Raw genomic sequence first — 15,096 nt, forward strand, 5'->3', positions numbered from 1 at the left:
GCACACAGCTCTAAAGTGGGGTACAACTCAAGAGGAAAATGGCAGATGCTCCTCAAAGGAGACCCTCCCGCTTATGGCGTCGACCCGTTCTTATGAAGTCGTGGTTAAACTCATTGGGCCTAATAGCGTGACAACGCAGGGGGTGGTAAATGAAAGGAGGTTACCCACGGTTTAGTCTGATTATACGCGGCGTCATGAAAATCGGTCGACGCCATTGGCTGGAGGGCATCTTTTGGGTGGCATCTCTCGCTGCGTTCTTCAGTTGTATCCTACTATAAGTACCATAATTTGTGCGTTAGTTAAAAAATCTACAGCTAGTGCTTGTATAAAAACAATTCTAAGGATGATTACGATGCTGGCTAATGCGAAATTTGAGCACAGCTGTGTTTGCTTCGGCACCGCGAATTCCTGGGTCCTTTCGGCGGCGGCGATGAGCCTCTCTCGGGCAGCTCGTTTAGCAGCAGCGGCAGAAGAAGCACTACTACCGGAAACTTCGCTCATTCCTCAGAAATAACTGGCTGAGACTATTTTGTATTGCATTATGAAAGCAGACGGTTTATATAAGGAAGACAACGCTGTGAGTGGCATGGCGTACGCGGATAACCTATTGCAAGCAGCGCATTTCACACCACCGCCCGCCAATGGAGCGGAGCGTGGTGCGACTGCGAAGAAGCAGCGCGTGAGTGTACATGGGCGCGTGACGTCCTAGACAGACCTCCCCTCCCCTAGCCACGCCACCTCCGCTTTAGTAGCTCATGCAAAGGTGATGAACGACGGCGCTCAAAGCGCGCCTAAAACCCATAGGCGCTCCCGCGCCACCACTCTGGCGCCATCTATGAGCGAGCCGTGGTACTTTCGTTCGCTCGGTTACGCCGACGGCGACGTGGCTCAACCCGCGAACGGGCGCTTAAGAGCTACGCTCTAAAAAGCCAAGGAACACTCTATGTGACTTTCAACCGTTGAGGACGTCTATATTATATCGCCGAAATAAGCCGCTGATTCATTGAAAGAAAATATTATTCCCCGATAAAAACTGAAAACTGGTTTTGGAAGCAAATACCGAAGTACGCCGAATTATCCAAAAATAAAAACAGAAAAGTCCAACCCTCATATATAGCCTATAAATGACCTTTCACGGATGAAATCTAGCAGAAGTGCACTGAATTCAAGAGTGCAAATCTTAGGGAAGGTAGATGGGCAATCGCAGAAGGCAATGGCAAGGAGAAGGCAATTGTAGATGGACAAAAAGGCTTTTCCGACGAAAGCATATCATAAAATCTCCCTTTTCGCCGACTTTAGTTAGCTTCGGTGAAACTGCGGTAAACTCTGCGTCCCGTTGCGGTGTTGTTCGTGAAACCCGGATTAATTCACGAAGAGAATCTGAGTAATCATCTAGCATCGACACAGAACACACCATTCTTATTCGGTCTTCTTTATTTGGCCCTCTTTAGAATACATGGTCCAGACGTTCGTCTCGGCTGTTGACTAATGCAAACATTTACAATCGAACTTTCGCGCATTAGAAAAGAACAAGAAGGGATAAAACTAATGCTCGACATAACCCCCGACGGCATCCCGATCTTCTCAACCCGAGAGAAACGAGCCGTTGACTTTTTCTTTACAGCGGGATTCCAAGTAGAATGGATAAATTAAATTCCATGTTTATTTTGCATTTTTATGCAGATAAAATGCATCCAGCAGGGTCAGAAAGCTGCTCTGTGGCAAGCTTGACTGCTCCCCCCCCCCCCTCCTCCCTTTATATGACAGTTTCATGCATCAGCTGTTCAATGTCTTTCAAGAATAGTTTAATAAAAATGCGAGCCATTCGCAGCACGTGTCATTTTCACGCAGGAGGTAGATTCTCCAGGCGGCAATAATAGAAATGCAACAAAGAGACCTGAAAGATGACAATGATAATAAATAACCTCGTCAGAAGAGAAGAAAAAAATTACCTCATCGCTGCACTGCATCCAGTCGTCGAACTGCTTCGAGATGGCTACTGTGAAACGAAACATGCGAGTTTACAGGCGCTCACTTCATAAGCGCCCTTGCACTGAAGCAGATTGAAGTAGCCAGGGAAGCGTTGAAAAAGGGATCTATCAACCTGAGCTCTATCGTACGTCCGCACGCTTTTACTTATCCGTTTGCGATTATTATATTCTTGCGAATTGTCTCATAATGGAGCTAAATTAACTTGCAGCTTTCAACTTAGGCGGGGTTAAAATTTGTCAGTAAATTTCATTGCAGTATGGCTGAAACTGAGCGCCACCGTGTACAGGTCCCTCCAAAATGAACGGCAACTATAGTGTGTACGAAAAGACGATTTTTTTTCTTTTCGTTATTTCCCTACTAAAGTTGATAATGAGTTTTGGATAGTATACTTCAAAAGTAAAACTAGTCCGAAAGCAGGAAAAAAGGGGCTTGTTCAGCATAACTATAGTGTAATCATTAAACGAATGCGCAACATTTCTTTCCTCTCATAATGGAGGCACCTGTACCAAGAATACATCCATCATGCTCATCGGCATCGGGTCATTTTTCTCTCAGCGGTACTCGTGAATTCTCTCTTTCTTGCACACTCGGATACCCCTCCCCTGCAGTACCATCGAGGGTATTCTGAAATAAAGAAATAAACCGTGCTGAGAACGAGGCAGTCGAATAAGTTTGCCAAGGAACTTTTCCAAGATTATGGAAAACATTTATGGATTTCAAGGGATCTGGGCATCCTTCTGCCCCAGCTAAGTTTAGGAGAGTGATCAGCATCTTTCTCATCGACCTCAACAGAAACGTTACTTATTGTCTTACGGCGTGGCATTCGCTCTGAAACCGTTCAGAGAACACAGCCAGCTGCGGAAGATACTGCATGCATTACTAACGACTACTTGCTTTTTCAAAAAGGATCAAATCTTTTTTTTTTGGTAAAAAAAAAGCGAGACGTTATTGAACATGTTATTGCCTTAGCATCGCTCATAACATACTACTATATGAATTTTTACCCGCTTGAGGTACCACATGGTTCCGCCAGCGTAGAGGGCTTCGTATTAACTTCGACCACCTGATGCTTTGCCTCTCGCCTCCATTGAAATCCAGCGCAAGATGGTGTTGGGAAAACAGTTCGGAGATAAGACAAAAAAGCTAAAACTGGGGGGGGGGGCCAGTTAGCATTAACGCGGTAGCGTCAAGGGACCCACTAAGCGGAGAGCTCGCCGTCGTATGTGTCGAGAAAACCCGGATTGGTTGACAGGGCTGTGACGTTATACATGAAGCTGTGGAATTTAAAAGTGATTGAAGCATTACATAAATAGTGATTATAAGCTCGCAACATGACTCAAACTTCATTATGACATGTAAGAATGCAAAGTAAATTAATTATACCCCCAGGTTAGGCATCGAGGCTTTTTTTTTTCTTTATCAGCGAGGCACATTCTTTCGACTTGTTTCAAGGGAGGCCTTAACTGCCTTGCCCGACAGTGTTCGTGTCTGCGGAGTGACGTGCAAAGAAGTCCTTCGGACGCTGAAGGGACCCATCACGTCACACCCTTAAAGGCGCCATCACGTCACACCCTTAAAGGCGCCATCACGTCACACCCTTAAAGGCGCCATCACGTCACACCCTTAAAGGCGGAGCTTAAGTGTCCCCCGAATTTGTTTTTTCATCTTGTTTGAACAGCGCTATCTTGAAAACAGGAAAAGGAATATACAGAGGGACTATAGATGTGTGTTTCCCATCTATTCCTGTCCTCGTTTTCAAGCCAGAGCTGTTCAAAGAATAAAAAAAAAGAGACATGACCGAGCTTCCCGTATGCGTTCTGGCTTCGAGCTGTTTTTTCGCAGTGGCCAAATAGACGCAGAGACACACTGGCGTGTACTCATGAATAGTGCGAAAGGTAGAGCTAAGGCCAAGTCTCAGAACACAATACCACTGCTCACCTGGCGTCTCAAATTACGCTCCCCCGTGGGTAGCCTCGCTGGTCTCTCCTCTTGTTCTACTGGGCTTTCAAGAGGGCTAGCAGCACGCACTTATTCAGCATTTATTCATTCGATACCTGAAGGGTCCTTATGGGCGTTATTGCGATAAAGAGCATTATAAAGTACAGAAAACCCAAAAGAATAGCACAATTATGTTTATTGCCGTACATCATGCTACCTTTTGGCTATGACTAAGGGTTGGACTTCTCGGTTGAAACCAAAAAAAGAAGCCGATAAAAATCCGCCGAATTCAATTTTCGGAACCGGGTTTTAACCAAAAAGGGTCAGTATTCGTGGCATGGAAGACATGTGTAGCTAGCCGGCTTTTGAGTACGAGTTACACTTAGTCAAAGTTGAAAGCGCACTAAGTAGGGAAGCTAGGGGCATGATGCTACGATGATATTGTCGGATAAGCAGCGCAGTTGTGTGATTTGAGGTATTGCTCCGCTAGCTTACCTCCGAAGACCGGGAAGCTCACCTTCTCGCAGCTTGCTTGCTAACTACTGTCCACTATCATCACCTGCTTAGAACAGTTGGCCGATTAAGTAGGTTAACCAGCTGCATATAGGAAACTGACACAAAACCATGCATGGGCGCCACAAAGAAAGTATCATGTTCTGGCTACCACCACTATTGAGTAGCAGTTCCATCGCTCTCATTACCACGCAGACCATGTCGTTGCCCGCCCCCACACTCGATCGACACAGCTGGACATCCCAATGGTAACATGTCAGCCTAGTTCTTCGTAGTAATTACTTCCAACGCAAATAGAAGTTTAAACTTTCAAAAACGCGAATGGAAGTTGAAAGCATTTTAGTCTCCCGGCTATCTCATTTAACTAAACTGACCTACCGTTTTAATGATGATAGCAATTTCTTCTAGAATAGCTTTAAGTACTATCATTTGCACGTTAATCAGCGAAAAAAGTCAGTAATTCATTCGTCTAAAATAATATTCGCCGACAAAAAAACTGCAAGTTACGTTCTGAAATAAAAACCTCCAAAAAGTTCGCCAAACTTTCAAAAAATAAAAACCGGAAAGTCGAATGCCTAGTTATAACATTCTATACGCTACGTATTCATGTGCTTAGCCAAAATGAGAGCGTGCACAAGTAGCTTCGTGATACAGAGGACAAAACGCTTGTCTAGAACACATTCTGGGCGTGTTTCGGGCTGAACACGTGATATCTAGTGATAACGTTTGGTTTAAAACGGTCTGAATGTAAGCATGCGCACTTGAAGTCATAGAGATTTCATCGTCATTTTTTTGCCTTCCTGGTCGCAGTTGTTTTGGGAGCTGCATAACACAGAGTTCCGTCGTTCTAGACATGCGTTTTGCCCTCTGTACGCTTGCGCTCTGCGCTCGTGACGCTCAATTTGTGCATGGAGATCTGCTGCCTAGGAAGTCCCTGATCCAGCGCTTAGGGCATGTTTGGTGATCCTACAGAGAGGCGAATATCGCAGGCGCACATTGAAAGGATTATGCCGAAAGATCGCGAATGCCGAGCTCCAGCACAGTACTGAGCTTGCTTGATTCCCCCGAGAGATAAACTTCCTATGCGAAAATCACCATAGCCCCCATTTTTCACAAACACATTGCACAAATAGGACTCCCCCCCCCCCCCCCCCCCCCCCACTTGCCGCCCTCGCCCAGATGTATACCCGTAAAACCATCCCTGTGACTACGTACACTTTTTAGGGAGGATTTCTCAGTAAACAAACGGGTTAACAGTGATTTATGCCACTATTTTTCAGGGTAGTGAATACTCGTGGGTTTCGCGCCGCCGCTTACGCTCCTGCGTCATGTAGTGGAAACGGGAAACAGCGGGTCAAACAGCGCTAGAGGAGAGCGCGCTATGGTGACAACGGTTCAAACCGCCCGGGGTGAGAGAGCGCTGCCCCTGCGAAGCTCCCACGAGCGCAGGCCGGAAGTCATGTCTCGTTAACCTCTGCCCGAAGACTCGGAAAGTCGACGGCCCCGGATGAAGGGTAGGACGGGACGCGAGCTCCCTGAGCGAAGGACCGCTATGTCCAGCCTCTCCGTTGTTGCCGTTGGGTCCTCGGTCACTAGCGCACACAGCAAACTCGAGAGGTTTCACCGTCGAACGATGCCAGAAAGGAAGCGCGAAGGATCGCGAGAGTTCGAGCAAGGAGGACAGTTTCACCGTAACCCTGGGAGTGCGGCGATTAAAAAGAGACAAAATGTACTACAGAGAGCGAGTCGAGCACTTGGCGCACGCGGCGCATGACAGGGAAGAAGCAGAACGAGAGAAAAAAGATAACCACCTGTCCAGCGGACGCCACCGTGAGCCATTTCATGAAAGCGACCGCCGCTGCGAGTGCCACAGGCAGCAGCCAAGCTGCACCCCCCCCCCCCCCCCTCCTCTCATCTCTGCGCCGCTGTATACCGAAGCCAAATGCGAGTGAAGCCAGCAGTGAGCTAAAACACAAGGCCTCCTCCTCCGCTCACCACCCGCGCAGCGGCACCATTCAGCGGGTGGTGGCGGTGGAGGGAGGTGAGCCGCTGCCGCCGACGCCGCTGGGAGAGCAGCCGCTTGAGCAGTAGAAAGCGCGGGGCGGTTAATAAAAGAAAAAAAGAAGGGAAGCTTGAACGGGAAGAGTGCACCGGTGTATGACGCCGTTTTGAACGCACAAAAAGAAAAAAAAAAGGAAGCATTAAAGAAGAGCGACAACTGTGGCCGCCGCTCTCCCGAGCCTTCTTTTCATTTTGCACCTTCCTTTTGTTTTGGCTTCCTCCCTCGTCGCGTCCCTTTTTGTTTCGGCGACGGCGCGTGGTTGCTTATCGTAGCGCGTTCGACGGCGCTTTCAGGTTGTTCTGCTGCGCGGAGGAAGAAACAGCTTGGCGCTGCAAGGAGGAGGAGAGCGAGAGGGGGCCGGGGGGGAGGAAGGGGAGAGGGCTTCGCTGCATGCGTTGCGGTTTCACGGCCGCGCGGGCGCCGTTCACCTGGCGAACGCTTTCCGAGGCCAGTTGCGCGCGCGCTGTGTCCGCTTTTCTGTTTTGCGCGGTGCCCGCGCGCGTACTACGTCGAGCCCCGGCGCAGCTTTTTCCGGACGGACGCTGTCCTTCCCCCTCTCTGTGCCTCGTCGTCGTCCGGCGCCGCCGAAATGCATAATGGGTCGGCCGAGCCGACTCGTCACAGACAAATGGGCGGCGTGTGATACCCCGCCGCTCGGTTTATCGCCGCACCCGTGGCGCGACCGGAGGCAGCGGCGGCAACAGTTGGCCCGCACCACTCGCCACTGCGCTGCGCATTGGGCTGGGATGCTCGTTTATTTCTGACTGCCGTCATTCGCTTTGCTTCAGCGTCCTCATGTGCAGCGCACTGACTTCGACTTTGGGCCTACTCTTATCCCTATTCTTTTTTATTTATTATTTTTCGGACGTACAGACCACGTGTTTGTTTGTTATGCACGCTCGGTCCTTTTGTTCCACGCTCGTAGACCTCAAGCGTTTGTCTTCCTTTGCTCTGAGGTTAGCTAAAAGCTAGGAATGAATCCAGTAACAGAATCATCATCATCAGCAAAAATATTAGTAGTATAGTCAGGCACGTATCAGGTGGGTGTAAAGGGTGCGCCCCCCCCCCCCCCCCTCTCACCTATTAACAGGTTCTCCATGCCGAAAAACAAACAAATCTTGGCGACGTGCCTGGGAGTAGCACGTGCTCCCGTTCATCTGCTGCTAAATGTAACAAAGTGCGAATAGGTTGTGAAAGGTGTCCTAAGCATTCTTTAATGCGCAGTTAAAGTTGCTCGGACGGACAGTTTCTCCGATGCAGGCTGCAACTCTTGCATCTTTATCCATAAAAGCTCTTCCTGCGACCGGGAACCTAAATCCAGCTTCTCACGCTGCACTCAGGATAGCGTATGCGCGGCCGTTAAAGATGCACTAAAGAGGAATCTGAGCTCGTCTTTTTACCGCGGGAACTCGATCTAGAGATTCCGAGCATTCTTTGAAACTTCTAATTATTGTCCTGTGCGACCGATTTCCTAATTTAAATCGGATCAAACGTCCGGGATCCCGCCTTTTTTTTAAACTCACCCCTGAAGGTAGGTGGAGTCAACTAATGCGTGAAGTGCCTTTCAGGCAGTCGCGTATCAGCTTCGCTTTCGCTTTTATTTTATTTTTTTAGGTTTCCGTGAGTAAATAGATCCAGTTATAGGCTACATAGCTCCAAATTAGGCTCACGGAAACAAAAATACGAGTGGACTCTTTGCTTTTGCCGGTCGCTACGCATCACTCCGCCGATGCCATAGTGGCAAGCCGCCACGGGACTGGCTGAAAGGCTGATTGACTCGTCCCACCGTCAGCGGTGAGTTCAAAAGAAGGCGGTTAAAAAGACTAGTTCAGATTCGTCTTGAGTTCACCTTGAAGGGCTGCAGGCAGTCGCTTGGCTGCATCTCTTGCCTGTCGCATGCGAGTAAGTTCAAAGAATCTGAGCGTGATGCAACTATACGTGCGAGCAGACTAGCGTGCTAGGGAGGGCGCCTTGTGCCGACAACAGGCACAGCGCTCCGACATCGCTGGCATGCAGTTCTACCAGTCCGCATAGTCTCTCCACTTTTGCTCGCGCCTGTAGTACACAGACTTGCACGCATACTTTCCTGCAGTGGCTTCAGAGATGCTATCTGCACAGGCGGTTTCTTACATGAAGCAGCACTGACCATTGAGGCTGCGCACGTTACGGCAAATAAGTATCGTCCCATGGACGCGACACGAAACACGTTCCAGCATTTCTATTGAGACTAACCGTTAAGCTGACAGCGAGCTGGCGGGGAGTTCACTGCGGTTGTCTAAGAAAATCTGCGCTGCTGCATGTTGCTGCTGTTCCAGAGCCCCACCACATACTATAAAGCCGAGAGGGACTTGAATCGCGGCTAATGCGAAGTAAATTCTCAGCTAATATGACAAGAACTCGCATGAATGCTGTACCGTTCCTCACTTGGCGGCACCATGCCAGCCTTAAAGAAATTATACCCAGGGGTTTTAACTCATCAAGGCCTAAAGTGTTGGTCAAATGTTTAGGTGAATCCCCCAAGGTGGAGTAGATTTGTAATAAGAGAGTAATTACTTATTGGCATCCACCCGAGCGTAGCCATACGGCTACAAAGGAAAGCTATACAGCTTTCTCAGAAACTTCGCAGTTAAAGAGAAATTCGTCCTGGTCCGGGGCTCGAACCTGGGACCACCGCTTCACCGAACCAGTCGCTCTACCAATTGAGCTAACCGGGACGGCAAGCTTATGGTAGGGCGAGAGCGAATTGATCAATAACTCGAAGTGGGAACTGTGTTGACCACGAAGTTTCTGCGAAGTTTCTGAGAAAGCTGTATTGCTTTCCTCTGTAGCCGTATGGCTAGGCTTGGGTGGATGTCAGTGAGTAATTACTCCCTTGTTACAAGGCCTAAAGTGACGTAGAAACACGCTGCGTGTGGCTTAGACAAAGCGTGGACGCTCCTGCTTCGAGATACCGCGTATTTACCCAAGTTTCTCCCTCCGTTCACTATAGCCTAGTACACTATGTGTTACGGGGCTGTGGCTGGAATGGAAACCTTCAGCGCAGGTTCTCTGTAGTGACCTGCCTTCAATGCGCGCATCATGGCTATGCAGGGGATCTGAGCAAATTAGCCCCCGTCTGTCACTAAAAAAAAGAAACATAGCTTTCAAGCAATATAATCCACAGCAGCATAAAAAAGGCGTTGTCGTCATTCGATCAGAGGTATAACGTGTCCAAGATGCCGCTTTAGGTTGCGGAAACAGCACTTGCGCGCATGCGATTTAGGGACCCTTGGTCACGTGCAGCGCACACTATTGACGATCTGGAAGAGTAAATGGTTGGTTTTATAGGGCTTAAAGTACGAAGGCCACTCGGCTATGAGGGACGCTGTAGTGGAGGACTCCGGATAATTTCGACCACCAGGGGCTCTTTAACGTGCACTGACAACGCACAATACACGGGCCGCTAGCATTTCGCCCCCATTAAAATCCGATCGCCGCGGCCGTGATCGAACCCGCGTGAGTCTTTCAGGCCAGCAGACGACCACCATAACCGCTAAACCACCGCGGCGGCTGGAAAACGAAATGACAACACAGGAGTCAGATCCCTATTTCACACCACGGACTTGAGGCTAGATCTACTGGCAAAACAGAAAGAACCGAGTACAAAACAGGCGGAAGGACGCCGTAAGGAAAGCTTGGTTGCGTGCGGTTTTTCGAGTTCGGTGGAAGATAGGAACAGTTTCTCGGAGTCGGGCTGTAGGTTCGTCGTGTGAAGCCCCCAGAATGCCTTGCCGAAGGGTCGATTGGCTAAGGAGTTCTGTGGCCGAGAACTTGGTTAAGATTTGTGCTCTGAATGGCTACATGTACTTCGATCTGGGAAGAATCAGTGCTGAGTGAGGCCTTCTCTTTCACGAGCCTGATAGCGAAGGTGTAGCTTTGGCTTTCGAAAGCTTCGAATCATTTGACAGTTTTAGTTGACCGGTTTTACGGTCCGCTCCGCTTACGTTGACACGCTCAGCATAAGCGGAGCGGAGGCGCAGCGAGCGTGATTTAGCTAACCGTTCCGCTGGTACAGCTAAACGGAGTGCTTTCGACATGTGGCGCCATCTGCCGGTGAAAATTAGAACCACTTTGAGAAATATTTTTTTTTCTTGTTTAGGTTGGTTTAGGTTGGTTTATGGGGTTTAACGTCCCAAAGCGACTTAGGCTATGAGAGACGCCGTAGTGGAGGGCTCCGGAAATTTCGACCACCTGGGGTTCTTTAACGTGCACTGACATCGCACAGTACACGGGTCTCTAGAATTTCTCCTCCAAAGAAATTCTAGCCGCCGCGGCCGGGATCGAACCCGCGTCTTTTGGGTCAGCAGCCGAGCACCATAACCGCTGAGCTACCGCGGCGGCATCTTTTCTTGTTTATATCTATTTGTTGTTGCTTCACTGGTACTTTATTGGTGCCAAGTGAACATACTTAGTTGAAGGACAACTGATCGGGCAGCTGAATTAAAGAAAAAACGACATACATTGGTAGTGTGATCCATCCAGATCAATGCCGCACTGCTTTGTTCGTGGGAGTGGCCGCTTTCAGCCGCTATTTCAGTGGTTTTCCTGCTTCTTACGCTGCCCACAACAAGAATTCAGACTCTGGCGATGTACGTTCTCTTTGTCGCGACTAAACCGGATGTGAATTGACGATCTCTCGAGTTGCAAACATTGCAGCGTGTCGAGGTGAACGCCCTTTGCATATCAGTGAACGAGCATCTACTCATCAGCAAAAAACGTACTGCGCATGCGCACTTCAGCGGCCCGCTCCGCTCAGCCATGGAGCGGACAGTAAAACCGGTCATTTAAAACTGTCTGCTGTCACTTGACATAGTAGACAGATCCGCTCCCGCGGGAAAGACGAGCTGATGAAGACAGGACGGATAGACTAAGGTGTCACCTAAGCAGTAGCGAGACCGACGACAAACTGAAGTTTTGTACCGTTTAGAGCTAGGGGTTGAAGTTCCGAGTATACAGCTGACATTTGGTTACTCTCCAATTTTTAATTACACACACTTGAAGTGTCAGGCATTATAGTCAGCTAGAGACATAACACGTCGCGTATTACTGATATTTATTTCCCTGCTCTTTGAAAGTGACATCTTATGACACACAAGTAGAACGAGATCGTTCCAGATCCTTTCAGTATTTCCACAGTGCCCTTCATTTCTCGCCCCGTTCCTTTCCTCAAGGTATGCACCGCACTCAGCCCTCCGAACAGTATAGCAAAAAAGCTGCTAAAGAAATTAACACTCCAGAATTTGTCTTTCCTGCCGACTACGTACAAAGTTGTGCTTTCGTTGTTGTGTGAGAAAGTCAGTTGTGCAAAGATTTGTCGGCGAGTTTGAAGGAAGAGTGGAGAGTTCATTTAGAAGCAAAGCATCGCATAAATAAGTAGGGAGAACAAGTTTTTTCGATCAAGTGTAACGATCAGTTCTGATGGCGCATCACGCAGCCTTTGCACACTGTGTCGCAGGAGGCATCGCAGCGACGCCGAGCTAGCTTTGGCCTTCTGCGTGCTGCCCTCGACCTTGAGACTTCTTCCCGGGAGGATAGAGACGTGCGTCGCGCTTGAGGCACGACCAGCTACCAGATTTATACCTATACCCAGCGCACGCTCCTGTGCGACGCATTTGTCTTCCAGTACAAAACGTGCTCAAAGCGTCCGCGTGTACAGGCCGTGTAGGCAACGGTCACTGACGTCTCTGCCGAATGATAAATTTGGCTAATATTTGCATGCCAATGCCGCAGGCAAAGTCCAGCTTCAAACGGGGAGGAATGCAGGTTGTTCCTGATAAGTTCGTGTGAGCACGTATATAGTCATGCATGCGGGAGAATAACCACGCAAAATATTTGACGAGCATTTAACGAAGGAACAAAAACGAAATAACCTCTATCTGGGAGCATCAACGTATATGAAGGGTATAAATTCGCGACACGTATGTATATTTGCAGGCTTCCCCTACCACGAACATGCTGTCAGCGCATTTCCGAGCATGTGTTCACGCCGGTGTCATAAGGATTTTTTTTCTTATGTGTTTCCTGAGGACTGTGTTTGTCATAGCGTGCCTCACGGTGAAAACAAAGAGGGCTGCCGTATACTGTCCCGACCATGCTCCCAATACCGATGCCCAAATACAGACGGAAACAGCGGATGGAAACATGTTACAATATTTTAACAGCGCAAAAAAGGGCGCACACATAGGAAAGGACAGAAAGAAACGGACAGTAAGAGGCGCTCTTACTGTCCGTTTCTTTCTGTCCTTTCCTGTGTGTGCCCTTTTATGCGCTGTTAAAATATTGTAACATGAACCAACAAGCCCTGCATCAAGTACGATGGAAACATGTATGGCTTCTCGTTATTCGGACTCGAACAGTGTGTGTTGGAGCCGATTGGCGGCGGTTAAAAGGCGACTTTCCCATTCTGTGTCGGCGTTTTTGAAAGCATACTTCAGTGCAACAAGATTGTTTAGTTCACGGAAAACGAGGATCCCCGCCATCACGGGAGGTGCAGCTTCCGCTTTGAAGGCATTATCGCTTGCCACGCGACGATAACCTGGAAGCATGTAGTGGCCGCGTGCTGAATGGCGCTGTGGGAACCGCAAAGGCCCGCTCGCTTGGTGGAACAATAGAAGCCCATCGCCAGCGGTGCACATTGCCTACTGCAAGCGAATAACAAGCTGGAACGTGCGCCTCATCACAATGTGTGGAGTTATCGCGACTTTATGGCACTCGTGCTCAACTCAGCCAAATTAGATGCATCGTCAGGTTCTCTCAGATCATGTATGGCAGTTTACCAATATCTCTCAAGGGGAAAGTATACAACAGCTGTATTATACCGGTACTCACCTATGGACGGAGCAGAAACGTGGGCGCTAACGAAAGGGGTTCAGCTTAAGTTAAGGACAACGCAGCGACCTATGGAAAGAAAAATGATAGGTGTAACGTTAAGAGACCGGAAGCGGGAAGAGTGGGTGAGGGAACAAAGCGGGTTAATGACATCCTAGTACAAATCAAGAGCAAGAAATTGGCTTGGTGGGCGGATGAGATTAAGAAGTTTGCAGGGATACGGTGGCCACAGATGACACAGGACACGGGAGAGGTCTTTTTCTTGCAGTGGGCGCAGTCAGGCTGACGGTGATGATGGTTATGCTGATCTTGGAAGAAACAGAACAGATGACCCACCTTCATGTATATTGCACCGATGTCAATAAATAGACTGGTTAGTTATGTCGAATAGTTCATATTAAAACCAGTGCAGTACAGGTTGCTATTGCAGTTAGAGATTGATAGCTGGCTCTGAGAAATTTATCCATATCCGTTTCTGGAATTGTGGTTGCAGCGAAGACGTTAAACTGAAACCGAACGACAGAAGACAGCACTTTGCCACAACCAGGAGCGCACGTCACATAGACATGGCACGCGTCCCCGCTGGGTCGGAGCGGTGAGCCGCGGTCCGGCGTCTGTTTCTGCTTCGGCGCGCCACCATGGAGACAGTAAGCGTCGCGGAAAGGATCATGACAGCTCAAGCTCTCAATGTAACCTTTTTGACTGAGTGGCTGCGATGCAGCAGACACCGTGTCTTGACCCTCCCGCCCAGATTCCACTCAAAACATGCAGCACGTCACGAAAGTGGGCGTGACAGTGAGTGGCGGGTCAACTCTAAAGATTCAACTAAGCAGGCAGTTACTTTTTGCCCCTGAAAGTTAGCTACCTCTTTAGCCGGCTTAATAGTCAACACAGTTCAAATTGGTTCAAATGTCTTCTCACAACCGCCCCTGGTGACTCTACAATCTCCAAGTCACTGTTTTTGCTCCTTGAAAATTGTATTTGTTAGACGTTAGTGAAAGTTTCCACTGACAGTAGTGGTGTTTTCTGTGCGTGTGTGTCATGTATGTGCGTGTGTGCGTGCGTGCGCGCGCGCGTGCGCGGGCTGTGCAGTAGGAAAATGTGAATTACCCGACATACGTACAATATCTCCAGCTAGAGGGTGCGTGGCCATTGGCCACTATTCTGTGTTTCTCAAATTCCCACCCTTCAATTTCCTCGCACCGCACGCATAACCAGTTTCAATCAATTTATCCGGCTTCTGGTAGCTCCTCTATCTTCCGGGAATCATCCAAAGCGTGCGGCGGGGATATTAGCCAAGTTAGACTACATGCAGTTGGTTTGGTTTTGAGCCCTACGCCGTAGTGTAGGGCTCCGGAAATTTCGAACCCCTGAGGTTCTTTAACCTGCACTGACATCGCGCAGTGCACGGGCCTCTAGAATTTCGCCTCCATCGAAATTCAGCCGCCGCAACCGGGATCGAACCCGCGTCTTTCAGGTCAGCAGCCGATCACCATAACCACTGAGCCACCGCGGCGGCTAAACTACATGCAGTGTAGTGACAAAGGAATCGCTTGTTATGCGGCTGGTTTCATGTTCTGTTGTCTTAACTTTTGAATTACAAGGAGGCAAATAGTGCTCTTTTGAATTACAAGGAGGCAAAGAAGTGTTCAATAAGCGTTCCTTTTACGGATGCCACGAGATTTTGAGGAAAACTCTGCGGTACTGACACATAGGGATGCCGA

This window comes from Amblyomma mixtum, chromosome 3, assembly GCF_055824585.1.
Source record: "Amblyomma mixtum isolate Tamu chromosome 3, ASM5582458v1, whole genome shotgun sequence".
In the NCBI taxonomy this organism is placed as follows: Eukaryota; Metazoa; Arthropoda; class Arachnida; order Ixodida; family Ixodidae; genus Amblyomma; species Amblyomma mixtum.